Source organism: Pteronotus mesoamericanus, unplaced genomic scaffold (genome assembly GCF_021234165.1).
Source record: "Pteronotus mesoamericanus isolate MK-2021 breed Mesoamerican mustached bat unplaced genomic scaffold, CSHL_Meso_final scaffold_118, whole genome shotgun sequence".
Taxonomy (NCBI): domain Eukaryota; kingdom Metazoa; phylum Chordata; class Mammalia; order Chiroptera; family Mormoopidae; genus Pteronotus; species Pteronotus mesoamericanus.
In genome coordinates this window covers 8,295,398-8,303,607 of record NW_026555301.1, presented here as the reverse complement: position 1 = coordinate 8,303,607, position 8,210 = coordinate 8,295,398, and the positions used below count along the sequence as shown (strand labels likewise).

At 38.7% G+C, this 8,210-nt stretch overlaps 1 pseudogene; it reads left to right on the top strand.

Annotated features, from left to right (window-relative positions):
- Positions 1-3,021: 3,021 nt before the first annotated feature.
- LOC129081758 (60S ribosomal protein L31-like) lies at positions 3,022-3,556 on the top strand (annotated as a pseudogene).
- Positions 3,557-8,210: the final 4,654 nt, after the last annotated feature.

Here is an 8,210-nt window from a genome sequence, read left to right as displayed (position 1 = left end):
AAAAAACACAAATTTATTACCTTACAATTCTGGACATCAGGAGTCCAAAAATAGGTTTCACTGTACTCAATCAAAGTGTTAGCAAATCTCTATTTCCTCTGGAGGTTCCAGAGGAAAATCAGTTACCTACCCCTTTCCAGCTTCTAGAAGCTGCATTCTTTGCCTCATGGCCCCTTTCTCCCTCTACTTATAAGGACCCCTGTGATTACATTGGGTACAACACAATAATCTAGAAGAATAATTTCCCCATCTCAAAGGAATTTTAATATAAAAGAAATAATAAAAAATAGTTTTCATTTTTGAGTGCCTCCTACATACCAGTCACTTTTTTAAGGATAATTTTATTTTTTAAGATTTTATTTATTTATTTTTAGAGAGGGGAAGGGAGGGAGAAAGAGAGGAAGAGAGACATCAATGTGTGGTTGTATCTCACACGCCCCCTGCCAGGGACCAGGCCTGCAACCTAGGCATGTGCACTAACTGGGAATCGAACCAGCAACCCTTGGTTTTCAGGCCAGCGTTCAATCCACTGAGCCACACCAGCCAGGTCAACATACCAGTCACTTTTTTACACATGATCTTAAACATCTGCTGTTTGGCTGTGTTACCTCCATGCATTGGCTTTGTCATCTGTAAAATAAGGGCTTACAGTATTAAGGGGTACAACCCTATTCTTTAGTACTTAGTAAATCATTTATTTGTGATACATAAATCATTCTGGGTTCTATAGTCTGTTTCTGTTTCCCCTGTGATTAAAAATTTTAAGGTGAGGTGATGCCAGTCAGATCGTGGGATAAGAAGTCCCAGCCCTCATTCCCCACAGAGATACCAATTTATCAGTAGTATGTAGACTGCCCTGGTAGAGTGTTCAGTTGGTTAGAGCATCTTCCCAATATAATAAGGTTACAGGTTCAATCCCTGGTCAGAGCATGTACAAAAAGGCAACCAATGAATGCAAAAGTGAGTGGAACAAAATATTTCTTTCCCTAAAATCAATAAATATTTTAAAATTAAAAAAATACAATCTGTGGACCAAAATATCTTTATGAGAAATCCAGAAACCAGTTAAAAAGTTGTACTACCACAGGTGAGCACAGAGTAGAAAACAGCTGCGTTGGAGTGGATAAGAACAGCTGTTTCATTTTACTCGCAATTGCCCCTCACCTAAGCAGGCAGATAAGCATGATTAGGTAAAAACCACCCGGTTCATGGCTTGGGGTGGTGGGGAGCAGAGAAGAGTGGGATATGATTTAATACTCCAGCTTTTTAGAAGGCTGCTGGGGAGGTACTGGTTCCTCTCTTGACTGACTTGAAACACAACATTAGCATATATTAGACATCTAGGGACCACTGAAAGCAAGGGAGAACAGGACTGTCTTCCTGCAGCACCAGAGAGCCTGCAGTGCCACAGGCCAGCACAGCTCTGCACAGCCAGGAGAAGGCACCCACTTGAAGCTCCAACAGGAGAATAAAATGTGGGTCCAGCATTCCAGCTTTTCAGAGCTTTGGTCGAGGTACTAGTATCTGTTTCATCTGACTTGGTGATGGGGAACCGGCATTCTGTGCATGCCTGGAAATTGCTGAGAACAAGGGAAAGAGAGTCACCTTCCTGCTGCAGCACTGGAGAATGAGCAGTGCCACAAGAGAGCAAGAGATTATGAGTTCCTGAAAAAGAAGCCTTCAGACCTCTCGAACTGAGAAATCTACACAAGCCCAGAGAAATTGCATTCTGCAAACAGTTTTATGGAGCCCCAGAATCTCTAACTAGGCTGATTGGTGAAGCAAAACAATCACAAGGCCCAATGAAAGACAAACATAGCTCAATTAAAGAACAAAATAACTCCAGACATGAATCCCAAGGAAATGGAGATCTAGGGATTACAAGACAAAGAATTTAATTGTTTTACAGAAGCATAATGATTTATAAGGGAGCACAATTAAGTGAAATTAGGATGATAATGCATGAAACAAATAAGAATATCAACAAAGAGAAATTGTGTAAAAATACCATACAGAAAGTCTTAAGCTAAAGAATACAATAACTGGCTGGGGGAAGGGGGATATAAGGGGAAGTACTTATGAAAAAAATGCAATGGAGTAAATTTAAAAGAATACTATAACTGAATTTTAAAATTCATTAGTGGGGCTTAGCAGATTTAAGCAAACAAGAATCGACAATCTGATCATTGAAATGATCAAGTCAGGAATTAAAAAAAGAAAAATGAAGAGAGCCTAAGGAATCTATAAAACAGCATAAAATGGACCAATTTATGCATTATGAGAGTCCTAGAAAGAAAAGGGGAGATAGAAGAAGGCACAACTTAGTTGAAAAAGTAATGGCTTTTTGAAAACATCCCTAATCTGAGGAAAGAAATGGACATCCAGATTTGAGAAGCTCAAAGAATTAGAAATAGAATGAATCTGAACAGCCCCACACTGAAAACACCTTATAATCAAAAAATTGTCAAAAGTCAAAGACAAAGAGAATCTTGAAGCAGTAAAAGAGTGATTTATCAAATACAGGTGAACTCCGGTAAGATAATCAGTAGATCTCTCAGTGGAAATCTTAGAGCAGGGTTGTCCAAACTTTTGGTGTCTCTGGGCCACACTGGAAGAAGAGCATATGTCCATTTATTTTACATGGCATTGCAACATGTAATCACAAAATAATCTTAAAATGTTTTAAGTTAAATTTATGATTTTGTGTTGGGCTGTATTTATAGCCATCCTGGGACCACATGTGGCCCATGGGCCAGAGGTTGAACACCCTGCCTAGAGGCTAGAAGGGAGTGTGATAATATATTTAAGTTGCTAAAAGAAAAAAAAAAAAAACAACACTTGGCAACTAATACTATCTAGCAAAACTATAATTCACAAATGAAGAAGTAAAGACTTTTCTAGAAGAACAAAAGCTAAAGAAGTTCCTCACCATTAGATGTGCCTTACAAGAAATGTTAAAGGGAGTCCTTTTAATTGAAACAGAAAGGTACTTGAAACCTTGCTTTCCTTATCCCACAATACCAAGCGCTCTTTCTTTCCAGCTTGGGCCCGGCATAATGGCTCCCGCAAAGAAGGGTGGCAAGAAGAAGAAGGGCCGTTCTGCCATCAACAAGGTAGTGACCAGAGAGTACACCATCAACATCCATAAGCGCATCCATGGAGTGGGCTTCAAGAAGCGTGCCCCTTGGGCACTCAGTTTGCCATGAAGGAGATGGGAACTCCAGATGTGCTCATTGACACCAGGCTCAACAAAGCTGTCTGGGCCAAAGGAATAAGGAATGTCCCATACTGTATCCGGGTACGGTTGTCCAGAAAACGAAATGAGGATGAAGATTCACCAAACAAGCTCTATACGTTGGTCACCTATGTACCTGTCACCACTTTCAAAAATCTACAAACAGTTAATGTGGATGAGAACTAACTGCTGATTGTCAAATAAAGTTATAAAACTGTGTTTGAGGTTTGGTTTCCTGTTTCTAGTGGCAATGTAATGTGTTTGTATATCTTAAAGTACTTGCCAATTAAAGAATCATTTGGAAAGCTAAAAAAAAAAAAATTGAAACAAAGATTTTAGACAGCAACATGAAAGCATATAAAAATATAAAGCTGTCTGGTAAAGGTAAATAAACAACTGTGATGGTGTATAAAGCACTTTTGGTATAGAATTTAAAAGCATAAAAATAACTAAAAATTTCAATGGATAAATAATATATAAAGAAGTAATTTGTGAATCAACACAAAGAGGTGGAGAGATGCAGAGTGTTCTACATGATTGAAGCTGTTATTGGCATGAAATAGATTGTTATGACTATGAAATGTTTGGTAAGCCCCACAGTAGTCACAAAGTAAACACCTGTAGAATATAAAAGAAAATGAGGGGAAAAAATCAAAGCATGTGAACACACACACACACACCAATAAAACTTAAAGGCAGCAATGGGAAAAGGGAAAAAAAAGCAAACAAAAAATAACAAAATGGCAAATTAAGCATTACAGTCTATATGTGTTCCCCCAAATTTATATGTTGAAATCCTAACCCCCAAAGAAATGGTATTAGGAGGTGGGGCATTTGGGAGGTGCTTAGGTTTTTCTTTCCTTTTTAAAAATTAAAAAATTTTTTCAATTACAGTTGATATTCAATATTAGTTTCAGGTATACAGCATAGTGGTTAACATTTATATAATTTTATAAAGTGATTTCCTTAGTAAATCTAGTACCCACCTGGGACCATACATAGTGCTTATATTATTGACTATATTTCCTATGCTATACTTTACATCACTGTGACTATTTTGTAACTGCCAGTTTGTCCTTAATCCCTTCACTGTTTTCACTTCGTCCCCAACCCCCTACCCATCTGGCAACCATCAGTTTGTTCTCTGCTATCTGTGAGTTTGTTTCTGTTTTGTTGGTTCATTTGTTTTTAAGATTCCACATATAAGTGAGATTATATGGTACTTGTCTTTCTCTGTATGACTTATTTCGCTTAGCATAATACACTCTAGTTTCATCCATGTTGTTGCAAATGGTAAGATTTCATTTTCTTTATGGCCAAGTAATGCTCCATTGTGTACATGTACTACAGCTTCTTCATATAGTTGTATGTTGATGGACACAGGTTGCTTCCATATCTTGGCTATTGTAAATAATGCTGCAATGAACATAGGGGATGCATATATTTTTTGGATTCTTTTAGATAAATATGCACTCAGAAGTAGAATTACTTAGTCATGAAGTAGTTCTAGTTTTAACATTTTGAGGAACCTTCATAGTGGCTGCATCAATTTACAAGCCCACCAAAAGTGCATGAGTGTTCCCTTTTCACCACATTGTTGCCAACACTGATCTCAATTACAAGAGAAATCTAATGAACAAAATAGAACCACAGGCATGGAAACATGGAACAGACTGAAAATTACCAGAAGGGAGAGAGAGAATGTATGAATGACCCACAGATGTGGACAACAGTGTGGGAATTGATTGTGGGAATGGGGTGTGGGATGGGCAGAAGAGGGCAAAGGGGGAAAAATTAGGACAAGTGTAATAGAATAAAAGTGATTTAATTAAAAAACAATCAACAGAGTAAAAAGGAAATAGAAAATATCTGCAAACAATATATCAAATAGATTAATATCCAGAATGTATAATGAAGTCCTACAAATCAATATAAAAAACCAAATGGCTACTTTAAAAATGAGCAAAGGTTTTGAATAGACATTTCTCCAAAGAAGATATACAAGTAGCCAATAAACATATGAAAAGATGTTCAGTGTTTTCAGTCTTCATGTAACAGAACCCCTGGGTTCTATTGCTCTTGGTTCTATTGCCCACCTCCAATAAGAACAGTTAACTCCCAATGCCAGAGTCTTATGAAAAAGAAGGGAACTGTTTATGCAAAAGTTATACAGGTTTAGACTAATGGTGGAATTCTGCCTTTAAATCCCACTTGCTTTAGAAACATAAAGAAAATACTCACAAACACACAGTCCTGCCCTCCACCCTTGCCAAAACAGGCCAGTCAGAGGTACCATCTCTCAAGAAAAGAGATAGAAGTCTATAACTTAGCTGGGCAGATTCCCCTCTGTATTCTGGCTTTTTCCAGACATCCGTGCTTGGATAGCTACGTTCCTGTTCTCAATCCAAAACCTCATGCCTCATGGTGGGCCAGAGGAGGATCCTTCTGGATCCTTTTAAACCGCATAGCCAAGACCACATGAGAGAGCCTCTCATGACTCTCCTAGTCTGCTTCCCACATGGTCCAGAGCTCTCACATGGCTAAAGGAGAGAACATGGCTAAGAGAGAGACCTAGTATGGCTGCCGTGCCTGGGTTTAAATCTGGCATAGGTCTCCCTCCGTAATCCCATCTCCGGCTCCTCCCACACTGGTTTACATCTGCCAGTAGCCTGGTTTCTTCTGCTTTTCTCAGCTGCCATTGTTACTCTGGGCAAGCGTGGCTTAGTGAAGTAGCGCTAACCTCCTTCCTGCTCTCCTATAGGTGCAGCAGATGCAGCAAGCCCTTCCAGTTACATCACATCAGGGGTTAGAATCATGCCCATCTCCCTTCCCCCTGGCTCTGAGCTTGGCAGGCACAGATACTTAACATTACTAAAACACTGGCCAAGTCCTTTAGATATGCAAAGTAACTTTCAATGGCCTGCTCTGCTTCCCCCACCCCCAAGCGATAGCTGTGGGGGTTTTTCTCCATTTTGGGGACCTCTAGCTCAGCACCCCTTTACAATCAGGGAAATGTATATCAAAGCCACAATGAGATATCACTTCATACCATTAATATGACCACTATCAAAACAATCCTAGAAAATAACCAGCTTAGGTGAGATGTGGAGAAATTAGAATACTTTTGCAATGGGATTGTAAAATGATGTAGCTACTATGAAAAATAGGTATGGATTTTTCTAAATATTAACAATAGAACAACTATATGACCCAGAAATTCCTCTTTTGAGTATGTATCTAAGAGAATTGTTAGATTGGATCTAAGAAAAATCGGATCTTAAAGATATATTTGCACACCCATGTTTATTGCAACATTATTCACAATAGCTGAGATGCGAAAACCACCTAAATGTCAATAGATGGATGAATGGCTATAAAAATATGATATAGTGGAGTCTTATTCAGCCTTAAGAAAGAAGGGAATCCTGTCATATGCTACAAGATGGATAAAACTTGAAATTATGCTAAGTGAAATAAGCCAATAACAAAAAGACAAAGACTGTATGATTCTACTTATATGAGGATCTAAAGTAATCAAACTCATAGGAGCAAAAAGTAGAATGGTGGTAGCAAGGAGCTGGGAGAAGGGGGAATAGAGGAGTTGTTGTTCAATGAGTGTAGAGTTTCAGTCATACAAGATGATAAAGTTCAAGAGATCTGTTGTATAATAATGTGCATGTAGTTAATAATACTATACTGTCCCCTTAGATATTATTAACAGGATAAATTTATATTATGCGCTTTTTACCCCTATAAAATAAATTTGTGGGGAAATTAAAAATTATAATTACAAAAAGATGTAGAATATAACAAATATCTGGGTACACACACCTAAATTTTTAAAATAAAAATTAAGAATACAAAAAAAAATAGGTGGAAAACCACAGCTGAATTTGAAAATCTAATTAAAATGCATTTTTTTTTTTTACTTAAGGATTTTCCTTTTCAATGTATTAATGTTCTTATCTTTCTTTTGACCTTTGTCAGATATTTAGATGACATCTCTGTTGATGAGTTTCTAAGAGATTCCCTAGAGAAGTCAAGAGGCACAGGAAAGCTCAGAAGATGTGCTACCAGGCCTCATAGGGACTGCAAATTGAAACCTGGGTTGTCTTCTTTATCCCAATGACAGCCTTATGCATCTTCTGCCATTCACCACTGTGGAGAGTCCACTACATGCAAAACTCAGCCTGCCAGTGCTTAGTCTACTTGACTCTGCTTCTCCAGAGTCAATGAGTGCCCGCCTTGCTGTAGGCCCCATTTTCTGCTTCACATCTCTTCTGGTGCCCCACATGTGGACTCCCTAAGAGGAGCAGCTCTGACAAAGTCTCTCTTGTCCAGCCTGGTCCTCTGGCCCAGGAACTATCCCACAGGCCATCAGCTAGGCAGTGACGAGTGTACAAAAGGTGACCTGTGCAGGCAGGATAACTGACAGGCCCTTGGGAGCTTCATAGCCTGCCCAGGTCACACCTAATGGGCAATTCTCTGTGCTTGTGTCAAAACTCATTTTTATTCCCTTTAAAGATAAATCAGGAAGAAGCAAATCTTCGAACCTCAAAGCTATACTAAAAATAATGTGGTCTGCTCTGAGCTTTCTTTTCCCATTTCTTTAGGAGTTATTTTCAATTCTCTGTGGCAGATGTAAAGATAAAAAACATGCACACTGTATATAGGGACATTGAGGAGATGCCCTGAAACCAGTCTGGTTGGGCTGGCCTGAGGAAGCAGTGTGGGTGTTGCGTGGGAGTTAATCACACAAACAGAGGGAGGGGATAGTGCACACTGGCACTGGGAAAAACTTGTACAATTGCAGGGAACCAGTAAACAGTGGGCTAATCTTAGTGAAGTAAATCTTACCATCTAATCTCCACTCTGTGCTTTATCTTTGCACCCAGTGACTAACAAGTAGTATCATCTTAATAAATGTTGAATGAATAAACAATTGTACAAACAGGAATTCTCATGTGGGAGAGCC